Source organism: Cyprinodon tularosa, unplaced genomic scaffold (assembly GCF_016077235.1).
Source record: "Cyprinodon tularosa strain WSP-4 unplaced genomic scaffold, ASM1607723v1 ctg740, whole genome shotgun sequence".
Classification (NCBI taxonomy): domain Eukaryota; kingdom Metazoa; phylum Chordata; class Actinopteri; order Cyprinodontiformes; family Cyprinodontidae; genus Cyprinodon; species Cyprinodon tularosa.
Genome location: NW_024039497.1, coordinates 459,566 through 472,454, shown reverse-complemented (window position 1 = coordinate 472,454; position 12,889 = coordinate 459,566).

The following is a 12,889-nucleotide window of genomic DNA, read 5'->3' as shown; positions in this document are numbered from 1 at the left end:
CTGATTCATGTTTTTCAAGATATTATTGAAATATTGAAGTTGTATTGGGATCTTACAACAATTGACAGTGTCAGTTATTAAAAATAAATGAATCAGCAACTCTTAAAAATTGGAATTGGCTCTTTAAATATCAGTAATCATCCAGAAACCTGCAATCCGTGCCCCATTAATACAAAGCTTTACATTGAATCGTGACTAAGAGCTACTCAGTTTAAATTACCAAATCCTACTGAGAATCTTTGTAAAACTTGGAAATATTTACGTTCTCAGAGGATTTCCATCCGCTCTGAATGAACCTGGGCTGTTTTCCAAAGACCCTAGAAGAAAAAAGCGAGTAGAGACATCTCCTAAAAAAAGCCTGCTGCTGAAACTGCAGTAAAACGCAAGGTCTCATACTTTTATCTGTAACCTATCCAGCAATTTGAAAGCTTTTTTTTCCTTTGATCGCTTACTTTGTGTAAAGTTATGTGGGGAAAAAAGCCAAAAGCACTTAAAATGCGCTTCATTTTTGCCATCACGTGTTTTTAATTAGCTTAAAGTCATTAGTTTCATGTTTATCATCAATACTGACTGTCTTTTTCCCGTTCATAGAGATGAAATTCATACTAAACGTTTAAAACAGGTGTCAGTTGTGGCAAAAAGAGTCTTTAATAACCTTCTTTTTAGAATAAAGTTGACAAACAGAACTTTTAAGCTTAGGTTTGTTAAATAATTAAAAGGTCTACAATATCAAAGGACCTGTGAGTTAATGTCTAAAGGATGTGTTGCTTCATCCAGCTGCACACATGTCCTTGACACAGACACTGAATGCCTTACTGCTAGTTTACTGGAAGTAGTTATATAGATCTGGGCTTCAGACTGCCTTATTGAAGGTGTGATAAACTGTGTGTACCAATCGCTGCTGGGCGCCAAGATCAGGAAACTGGAGCTGGATGAAAATTTTTTACTCATCATTTCCAACAAGCTGAATAAATGCGGCTAATCATTGCCTGAAGATGGAGCTGCATCTTTTTCTTAAATGAAATAAAAGCCCAGATTTTTTGCCTTCATCAAATCCAACATTAGTTGTCTTATTTTAAACTGACTCCAAAATATTTTTCCACCTCTTCTGCAAAAAAAGAAAAAAATAGCAATTTTAGATAAACAATTCGTAAAGGCAGTCATGCATATTTAGCTTCCACAAAAATGGAAAAAAATAACTTTGGAATACATGCTGGAAATAAAATATGAAAACAGATCCTCTGAGGTAGAAGCGAAACTAGTTTAAGGTTTGAAAAAAAAAATGTGAACTATATCTTGGTGCAGCAGTTGTACCGCAGGTTGTGTCATACCTGAATGGCAGCGAGGTCTAAAGCAGCACCTGAAGGCTCAGAGCTGAGTTCAAATGAACATTCAGAGCAGAATAAAAAGACGAAAGTGCCTGCCAAGGTGCTGCAGAGGTCCTGTGTAGGCGTTATAAGAGCAACGGTGTGGGTTTCATCTGCTGCCAGCTTCCCTGGAAGAGTAGTAGTTGAAGAGCAAAGGCAAAAAGTTGTTGCTAGAAATCCAGTTGGTCGGAAACACAATTAAACTGCGGATAAATAAAGAGGTGTACTGCAAAAGTTGTCATATAACCTATAAATTGTACAGGAATTCTGCATTTATTTTATGTAAAAACTTCATGAACCGACTTCCTAGAGTTATTTGTTATCAATTGTAAAAATACAAAACAGAAAGAATAATAAGATAGGTAATAAAGATAAAGAAAGGACAACTTTGAATTAGCAACAGCTTTGCATTGATGCTTTTAATTTGAAAGTCTCTACTCCTTTAGCTCCTATTAGTCTGTGGTTTTAGGTGACAGAAGGTGGTAAGAAACAAACTGTGCCTCCATGATTTGATCATTCTGGACAAACCCTGAGCTGGACCTAAGTGTTACTTTATGTCTGCCTGATCTTTGTCCTCTCATCACAGGAGAGCTTAACATTTATCTTTAAACGCTTCAGGAGCATGATGTGGATCACAATGGAGCACGAGAAGTCCAGGGATGGATCTCTCGAAGAAGAGGACCAAACAAAGCTGACTTTTAAACAGGGGGAGACTGAGATGCACGGTGCTATGTGTGCACACACCTCCAAATTGTGCATTTAAGGTGATTGCTGGGTACCTCAGAGAAGCTGTACGTTTAGACATTAGACAAACTTTGTGTATGCAAAATGAAATTTTATTTTGTACAGCTTTCATGACATTTCCATTTCTTTGAGTGCTGCAGTGATCAAATGTTAACATTGGGAGAAAAGTTTTTTCTTTTTTTCAGTTTATTTCATTATTCAGCTATCTAATGGCAATGTGGAAGATACTGTTCTGGAATCTCCTGGACCTGCATCGGATGCTTCGAAGTCTCTTTCCAGAGGGCAGCAGGGAGAACAGTCCATGGTGGGGGTCTTAGGGGTCACTGATGATGTTGCAGGCTTGGGACAAACAGTGCTGGGATGAAATGTCTTATGGAGGGAAAAGGATCCCTGATAATCTTCTCTTCAGTTCTAACTACTCTTCTTAGGTTCTTCCAGTCTGAGGCGCTGCAGCCTCCACACCACATAGTGAGACAGCTGGTCAGAACGCTCTCTATGGTGCTTCTGTAGAAGGTGGTGAGGACACATGCGCTTCTGTGCCATTTTGACCAATGAGATGTTGATTACATTCCAGGTGAGGGTGTCTGTGATGTGCACCCCCAGGATTTTGGTGCTGCTGACCACCTCTACAGCTGAGCTGTTGATGAGCAGTGAAGCGTGGTTAGGATGGTTCTTCCTGAAGTCCAAGATGATCTCCTTCGTCTTCTCCACATTCATGTTATATTTGCACCAGTCCACCAGCTGCTCCACCTCCTCTATGTAGTCCAGGTCATTATCGTCTCTGATGAGGCCCACCACCGTGGCATTGTCTGTGAACAGCAGGGGGCTCAGGACGCAGCTCTGAGGGGAGCCTGTGCTTAGACTGATGACATCAGAGTAGTTCTGTCCAACCCGGACTGATTGAGGTCTGTTGGAAGGAAGTCTAACAGTCAATTGCAGAGGGGTGTATTGAATCCCAGCTGTTCCAGTTTGCACATCAGATGCTGTGGGATGACGGTGTTGAAAGCTGAACTGAAGTCCAGGAACAGCATCTGCAGGTGGGTGTTCTTCTCCAGGTGTGCCAGGCTCAGGTAGAGAGTACCTCAGGCTGCACTTCATATCTAATATGCATGTTTAATGCCCTCAAAGCAAAGCTTCAGAGTTGTATTTAGGGATAAAAAAAAAAAAGAAATAAAAACTCATAGGTTTTATTTTTTTGCTGATTTTTCCTTACTGATTTAACATGTCACAAATTCTGTGACCAGTTCAAATAAGTTGTTAGAAACATCCAAGTTATAGGTTTTTTTTTCAACCTCAGATTACCAACAGACTGACAGTGTAATACTAGCAATTAATATAAATATTGTAGTTTATTTGAACATTTAAATGCCGATAGGATATTTTTATTTAAACAGAAAAGTTATTATGTAAATTAATTTTTATTGCATTATCAATGTATTAAAACACTGTAAGAAAGTATTAAAAAAACCCTCCAAAATTTTATTCGAAGGTGATGTTATCCCAAATGTAAAAATAATAGGTACTAATTATTTGGAAATTAATGTTTCTGAGGTGTTTTTTTGTGTAGTTTACTCAAAACAATGTACATTCACTGCTCTAGTTCTCATTTATTAATTTAGGTTTCACACTATAATGTAATGGTGTCCTCAGTCATGGCGGTGAGACCAAAATGTCTTAAATTAATTAATTTTTTTAAAGGTCAGGTCTGTGCCTGATATGTGGGATTATTTGGAATTGGTTTGTTTATTAGAGCTTGAAATACCAAAACCACAAAAGATATTAGCAAAAAGCAATATTTATCACTATAAACATAAAACAAAACGAAAGAACCCAAAACAAACTAAATTTTACTTAGCACGCTCAAATGTACTCGCATTTAAAGACAATAGCACCCATTAGGGGTGAAAAGGTAAACAAAGTCATTCACAAAATGTTGTGTAGGGCAAAAAGCATTGTTTCAAACTGGAATACGAAGGGAAGTGCAGTTTTTAAATAGCAGGGGAATATAGAAATAAAGGTAAACCAGATCCAAGCTAAATGACAGCATCTTTTACCGATAAGAACGTACAATAGCTGCTCCGTCCAAAATCCAATTGGCTTTCAGTTGCATCCAGTCAACCCAAACTTCTTACCTTGTATGGGATTAAGGGCTGATAGATTTAAAACGATTAAACTAAAGCTACAATTTGTAATCTTGAACAGGCTGAATAAGATTAATAACCGGACGTTCTTAGGACCACTGCTTTTCCATATAAAACCTTCTTTGGTTACACACAGACTGATTCACACAAGGTCAGTACTCTACTGTTACTTGATACTGAAGCCAAGCTTATATTGCCAGTGTATAAAAGAATCCTCCTCTTTCTCCTGCTTTCAAAGCCTGTAGAATAACTACATTTTAGGGGGAAAACCTCCTTCCCTCAGTTAAAGCATTGAAGATTAATCGAGGCTGGGTCTTCCGAAATAATAACGACCCAAAGCACAAGAAGTGGCTCTTTAAGAAGCATATCAAGGTTCTGATATGGCCTAGCCAGTCTCCATGCCCAAACCCAATAGAGAATCTTTGGAGGGAGCTCAAACTCCATGTTTCTCAGCGACAGCCGAGAAACCTGACTGATCTAGAGAAGATCTGTGTGGAGGAGTGGGCCAAAATCCCTCCTGCAATGTATGCAAACCTGGTGAAAAACTACAGGAAACATTTGGCCTCTGTAAATGCAAACAAAGGCTACTGTACCAGATATTAACAATGATTTTCTCAGGTGTTCAAATACTTATTAGCAGTTGTAACAAACAAATAAAAAAGCATACATTGCAATTTTCTGGATTTTTTTAAGATTATGTCTCTCAGAGTGGACATGCACCTACGATGACAATTTCAGAACCCTCAATTTTAAGTGGGAGAACGTGCAAAATAGCAGGGTGTTCAAATACTTGCACATTGTTAAAATAGAATGTTTTCCTTCATGTTATGAAAAAGATCCCCTTGATATAAAACTCAGATTAGAAAATATCTGCTTATCAGTAAATTGTTTAATCAATCAATAAGGTCAATACACTTTAGATTCATCAATCTATCACTTGCATCCCCGATTCTAATCATTCTAATAAACAGTAAGAACAGGTTACAACATATTTTTAAATGAAAACTAAAGGTAGCTTATCTGAGTTCAGTACTGCAACTATTCCATGATTAAACCCCTTATCTGCCCTTTAATTGTATTTATTTTCACGGCGAGTGAAAATTTTCAGTACGGATTGAAGAATTTGCCTCTATACAGGAACTTAGCTGTAAAGAGGTCGACCAAGTCATACTTTAACATTTGGATTGATATGTGGATCAAAAGGAGTATAACTGATCAGTCTTACAGCCTTTTTTGTAAATGTCTATATGTCTGCATATAAAAGATAGGCCTCTTACAAACTCTGCTCTAAAAATGTTAAGAAGCTTCCATCTATAGCACCTGGGCCACACTTTGAACATAGCATTAAATCATTAATGCATTGTTGTTACATTTCATATATATTAGGTTTAAAAATATCAAACTAAAAATGAGTTGATATAATCCCACCTACTGGCTGTATTTTGTTCTCCAAGTACAGTACATGTTCAAGAAGTCAACAAGCACTGAAGTGAACAGCTCCCTTGCTGCTAACAGCAATATTACCCGATGTTATACGAGAGAGCGCAGCCTCTAGAGGGTTGTATGTGGCCAACCTAAAGTCACAGCCTGCAAGCCTTTCTGAGAAATGGCAGTCCTTTTGCGCACAAAGATTTCATCTCATTCTGTGGCACTTTTGCTGCTTGCTGCTGCTGAGTGATTTAACACTACAGTGATTCAGGCTATTCCCTGCTCATGAAAGCTTTCACGTTTGCTGTTTTAAAACAGCTCACTGCTTGCTGCTATAGGTCATTCTCAGGAATGAAAGCTCTGCCCAGAAAGCTTAGGAAGAGATGTGTTTTATGTTTCCAGCGGCACCTGCAGTTTTATTTGGGGGTAAACAGATGAAATGGCTCAGGATATTCAGGAGATTTTAGCTCAGTATGAAAGATATCCCAGTGGCAAACACATAAATATTAAAGAGCGCTTGTGAAAAGGTATTTGTCCTTTTAAAAAAACTTTTAAAATAAGGTTGCAATCCTCTAGAACTGATGTAGAGTCAGAGCAGGATGAAAATGTTTTGCATGACTGGTCCACAGAACGTCTCATTTTTCACATTTACAGGTTTTAACAAAGTTCTGCCTCAGAGGAGATGTGCAGAATAAATTGATATTGCATGTTTGACAACATGGTCCCAAATCTTTTAAAATGGATGGTGAACATCAACAGATAATCAAATATATCTGTTTTTAACAAACTAATACGGATTAAGCTGGAAATGGTAACATTTTAACATAATCAGTTTCATTTCTGGTACTAGAAAAACCTACAAATGATGAATGTAACAACACAAATAAATCTCTCTTTGGTTGTTTTGATACCACTAAAGGTCTTTCTCATGGAGAATTGTTTTTTATTGGAAATATATTTAAATATTAATAGAGTCCACTTACCTTCCCGAAGACCCAAAAAAGGGATAGCTGGGGGGGAGTCAACAGCCAGACCATTTTAAGCAGTGGACCCCAACTCTGCCCTGCCCTAGATATACCTCTGTTTCAGCACACCTGATTTAAATCAAGACTCTTCATCTCCAATTAAGTGCTGCAGAAGTTTGTAAGTTGTATTATTTTCTGGTGTGATGCAACATGGAAACACCTAAAACATGCAGAACAGGGGTCCTTGAGGAACAGGGTTGTGAACCATTGATTTATAGGACTACAGGTTTTAATGGTGATTTGATTTCTAGGGCAAGAAAATCTCTTCCTTGGCGCTTTTGTTTTCTTTATATTTGTTCAATTAAAACACTAAACCTAATCAAATAAATATATACAATGATCAAGTATCAAGCTAGCTCTGATTGATTTTATATAAGTCTGTATTAGGATTCATGGATATGAAAATGTGGGCCGATATCGATATCTGATATGACCTACCTTATGGCCAATAACTATATCATATGTACCATCATAATCAATGTCACATGAAAACTACTTCTATGGAAGTAAATATTGGGGTTTTAATATCAGACCTGCTTTACTGTTTATGGAACCATTTTAAGTTTTTTAGCTGTTCTGGTTTGTTTGTTACATTTGAAATTGTTTTGTTTGTTTTTCTTTTCAGTGACTCCTCTGGTCCTCCACACAGTGAGGCTAAATTTAAATTACTCTTCCACAGCAAAGTTAAACGCTTGTTTGTAGTGGTTAGAAATCTTTTGCTGCAAAAAAAATGCACATTGTAAGTTGAGGAGATGCTTACATTTTTAGCAGACCAGATTTGTAAAAAAAATGTGTTTTAATGAAATATCAGAAAAATTGTATTTTAAAGCTGCATTTTTTTAGTTACTGTGGATATCTTTGTCTCAATATGATATGATTTGCATGATCTCAATGACCAAAAAGCTCATTTTATATATATATATATATATATATATATATATATATATATATATATACATTTTTTTTATGCTCCATCTCTCTACCTCCCTGCTGGACCTCTACTGTATTTCCTGGAAATAAAACCCCTCTGCGGTCATTTGTTCCCCCCTGAGGCTTCCTCCGGGTGGGAAGCCGTCAGAAACTCATCTCTTGGAAAATGTCCAGACAGAATCCTTAACAGATGTCCATCTTATTCCTTTTGATACCAAGAAGCAGCAAAACCTACATCCATCCCTCACCTCCAAACCCCACAAGGCAGGAGCTCCTTCCCAATGCAGAGTACTATGGTCTATATAGACTAAATCAAACTATCCTGTGCCATGAGAATCTGTCAATCTAACCGAGCTGTAGGGCATTAAAAAAAGCATTTATTATTAAACATGAAATCAGCCAAAGTATTTTAAACAGATACACATCTTCCGGGAATCTACATAACATTATGTAATGACTTTTACCTTAGGTTAATACACTATATTGCCAAAAGTATTTGCTCACCTGCCTTGACTCACATATGAGCTTAAGTGACATCCCGTTCCTAATCCATAGGGTTCAATATGACGTCGGTCCACCCTTTGCAGCTAGAACAGCTTCAACTCTTCTGGGAAGGCTGTCCACAAGGTTTAGGAGTGTGTTTATGGGAATTTTTGACCATTCTTCCAGAAGCGCATTTGTGAGGTCGCACACTGATGTTGGACGAGAAGGCCTGGCTCTCAGTCTCCGCTCTAATTCATCCCAAAGGTGTTCTATCGGGTTGAGGTCAGGACTCTGTGCAGGCCAGTCAAGTTCATCCACACCAGACTCTGTCATCCATGTCTTTATGGACCTTGCTTTGTGCACTGGTGCACAGTCATGTTGGAAGAGGAAGGGGCCAGCTCCAAACTGTTCCCACAAAGTTGGGAGCATGGAATTGTCCAAAATGTCTTGGTATGCTGAAGCATTCAGAGTTCCTTTCACTGGAACTAAGGGGCCAAGCCCAGCTCCTGAAAAACAACCCCACACCATAATCCCCCCTCCACCAAACTTTACACTTGGCACAATGCAGTCAGACAAGTACCGTTCTCCTGGCAACCGCCAAACCCAGACCCGTCCATCAGATTGCCAGATGGAGAAGCGCGATTCGTCACTCCAGAGAACGCGTCTCCACTGCTCTAGAGTCCAGTGGCGGCGTGCTTTACACCACCGCATCCGACGCTTTGCATTGCACTTGGTGATGTATGGCTTGGATGCAGCTGCTCGACCATGGAAACCCATTCCATGAAGCTCTCTGCGCACTGTTCTTGAGCTAATCTGAAGGCCACATGAAGTTTGGAGGTCTGTAGTGATTGACTCTGCAGAAAGTTGGCGACCTCTTCGCACTATGCGCGTCAGCATCCGCTGACCCCGCTCCGTCAGTTTACGTGGCCTACCACTTCGTGGCTGAGTTGCTGTCGTTCCCAAACACTTCCATTTTCTTATAATACAGCTGACAGTTGACTGTGGAATATTTAGGAGCGAGGAAATTTCACGACTGGATTTGTTGCACAGGTGGCATCCTATCACAGTTCCACGCTGGAATTCACTGAGCTCCTGAGAGCGACCCATTCTTTCACAAATGTTTGTAAAAACAGTCTGCATGCCTAGGTGCTTGAATTTATACACCTGTGGCCATGGAAGTGATTGGAACACCTGATTCCAATAATTTGGATGGGTGAGCAAATACTTTTGGCAATATAGTGTATCTGTATTCACACAATCTTCGAAAAAAATATATCCTGGATCCAGATGGTGATCCTGATCATAACCAAAATTGAATGTGTTGCTTATTGGACTGAGGTAAAGTTTTCTTTAAGATCCATTCATAAATTTTTAAAGTTGGCCTGTACACAGACAGAATCTCCTAAAAACATGGTGTTCATAAAAAAAACGGTACAAGCAGTTATTGAAAATTGTATATAATAAATTACATTTTTCAGAAAAAAAAAATCAACAACAAATCAAATTTAAAATCAACATTTCTGTTTTTTAGGGTTAAAATTTCTGTCGGTTTTCTAAATTCCCAAGAAACATCAACATCTTTGCAAAATTTAAAACCGATAAATAGAAAACTGAATGTTACATTTTTGGCTCTAATGGATTTTTATTTAGCGTGATGGAAGACTTTGTATTCCATAGGCCTCAGATTGTCATGTATTGGATATTCCCCACATTATCCGAAATCACACACCAAATAATCTACAATAATCTTAAATACTCCTGTGGCGTTACAGTAATGTTTATGCAGCATATGATTTTTTTCTTAGTGTTCAAACTAGTCTGAAAGCAACAAATTTTATGCTGAATGCCTAAATGTTCCAACTCTTGTGTGATTTTGGTGCATATACTCAAAAATACTTTAAGGATCGTTTGTATGCATCAGACGTATGAAATGTTGCTCTCAGTTTTTAAGAATTGCTTTCGTTTCTTGTAAAACGTGTTATACTAAGATTTTTATTGAGCTAAGAATAATTTTTCAGAGCTTTTTGACAGCAAAGACTTGACCCTACTCAGGCTGTCAGCTTTCTTTCCAAAAAGGCTTAATTATCCAAGGAAAGCTGCTCTTCTGCATATTTTTATTCCTGCTTCCTCACAATATCTTAAAAGAATCCTGTACTTTCAGCATCATTTATCTTTATACAGTCAAATATTGTAGATAATCGTCTCGCCAAGATGGAGCCAAACCATTAAAAGCTGCTTTAAAACCCAGGAAATGTGTCCTGTAAAAGACAGCAGAGATGTCCATGTACTGATTTTTTTTTTTTTATTGTTTCTATTAAACAATAAGATTAAACTTCACTCAGATTTATTTCCCCCTTTTTAAGAACTTTTGGATGATTGGTTTTAACCAGTGCTCTTCCACATTGTATTGCACTAACACTATATTTGCACTGCCTGTGAAAAGACTGATATGAAAACACCAATATGCAGCATTTAGAATAAAAAAAGATATAAAACATATAATTTCTGTCCATTTATTTGTTTACCCTCTTTATATCTCAAATAGACTTTCAATATAAAATGTCTCACTAATCCAGAACTTAAGCAGATTTCTACAGTAGGTGGTTTGGCACAAACAACCACACTATAAGAGAAAAGTTTATTTATATAATATAAAGAGTGACGTGTATAAATTATACATTATTCTGGTCATTAAAGCTCTTTTAACTTGTTAAAAATGAAAAAAAGAAAGTTGAAGATAACTTATATCTATGAAAGAAATATAGTTTAAAAAAAACTGACCTAACAAAGAAAAGCGCGTCATAAAAAGTTCCTGTTAAAGAAGACAAAGGTACGGAGCCCCTCTGATGACATGGTCAAAAATAATTTTTAATTGTGGCCACGAAGTAGTATTTCGTGCGCACAAAATACTACTTCGTGGCCACGCATTAAGTATAACGTGCGCACGAAATACTTAATAATATTAATATCATTCCTGGACAACTGGGTAAGCAAATCGAGCGCGCCTTAGACCTTAGAGATATTAGAAGTAGTGTTTCGTGCGCACGTTATACTTATTGCGTGGCCACGAAGTAGTATTTCGTGCGCACGTTATACTTATTGCGTGGCCACGAAGTAGTATTTCGTGCGCACGTTATACTTATTGCGTGGCCACCAAGTAGTATTTTGTGCGCACGTTATACTTATTGCGTGGCCACGAAGTAGTATTTCGTGCGCACGTTATACTTATTGCGTGGCCACGAAGAAGTATTTTGTGCGCACGTTATACTTATTGCATGGCCACGAAGTAGTATTTCGTGCGCACGCTATACTTATTGTGTGGCCACGAAGTAGTATTTCGTGCGCATGTTATACTTATTGCGTGGCCACGAAGTAGTATTTCATGCACACGTTATACTTATTGCGTGGCCACCAAGTAGTATTTTGTGCGCACGTTATACTTATTGTGTGGCCACGAAGAAGTATTTTGTGCGCACGTTATACTTATTGCGTGGCCACCAAGTAGTATTTTGTGCGCACGTTATACTTATTGTGTGGCCACGAAGAAGTATTTTGTGCGCACGTTATACTTATTGCATGGCCACGAAGTAGTATTTCGTGCGCACGTTATACTTATTTTGTGGCCACGAAGTAGTATTTCGTGCGCACGTTATACTTATTGCATGGCCCCGAAGTAGTATTTCGTGCGCACGAAATACTACTTCGTGGCCACAATTAAAAAAATTTTCTGACCATGCCATCAGAGGGGCTCCGTACAAAGGCTTAAAGTGCAAAGTGTCAAAGCAAAGGAAAGTTGAGTGGAAGAATAAAGTTTGGTAGAAAAGGGCAAATGAAAGGATTTTAAAGGAAAGCTATTAAATCAGATCTTTATAATTTATTAAGCCATTTGTCATAGCCATAATCAGGTTGCTTTATTCTTTCAACATGCAAATCAATACAAAATTTCATTTGGAAATGGAGGGAGTGTGAATCTAGAGTAACACGAGCTCTAGTTTGTTCATTTCAATTCCATTCAATTTAAAGTTTTTTTTATCTAAGGAAAATCAGCAAGCACACTAAGCATGCTTGTAGCAACAATGGAGTTAAAAAACTAATCTTTTTTCTGATTATAGAGCCTGATTTTGTGGTTTTAGCTGCAGGTTTATCGACACCAAAACTAATAGAAATAAAAATGATATAATCAGCAGATGGATGAACAAAAGATCCTCATCAGTCCATTTAATATTTAAACAGCTTTAATAGTGCTCTTATAAAATATCAACAGGATAGAAAAAGTATGTATTTTTTTAAACATTTGGATCTTGCTGCACTACAGATCCAAAATATTATGTTTTTTAAAGAGATACTTCACAGACTTTGTCCCCTTCAGAGAAACCCAATTTTATGTTTCAGTCAATTCCTCGTTGAGAAAAGAAGCCCTTATATCACTTTAAAAAACACAAACGTGATGTAAACAGCATGAAACAAATCTGACAATGCATTTCCTAAAGAATAAAAGTAGAAAAAGATTTTTAGAATAAGCTTTTTTTTTGTTTGATATAAGCTGAGAATGTTAGTGTTTTTATTTTACATGTATGTTCCACAGTGACAGTTGGAGTAAAACCAGAAAATGTTTACAGAAAAGGAAATCAAAGACTTGTATCATCTTATTCAGGGACGTCATGATAAGACATCGACCGATGCAGATTTTTTTCCGGCGGTGTTTTAAAGCCGATATTGTTTTTTTCACCACCCCCAATGACTGCAAATGTTTAATTCAGTGGCATGCTGG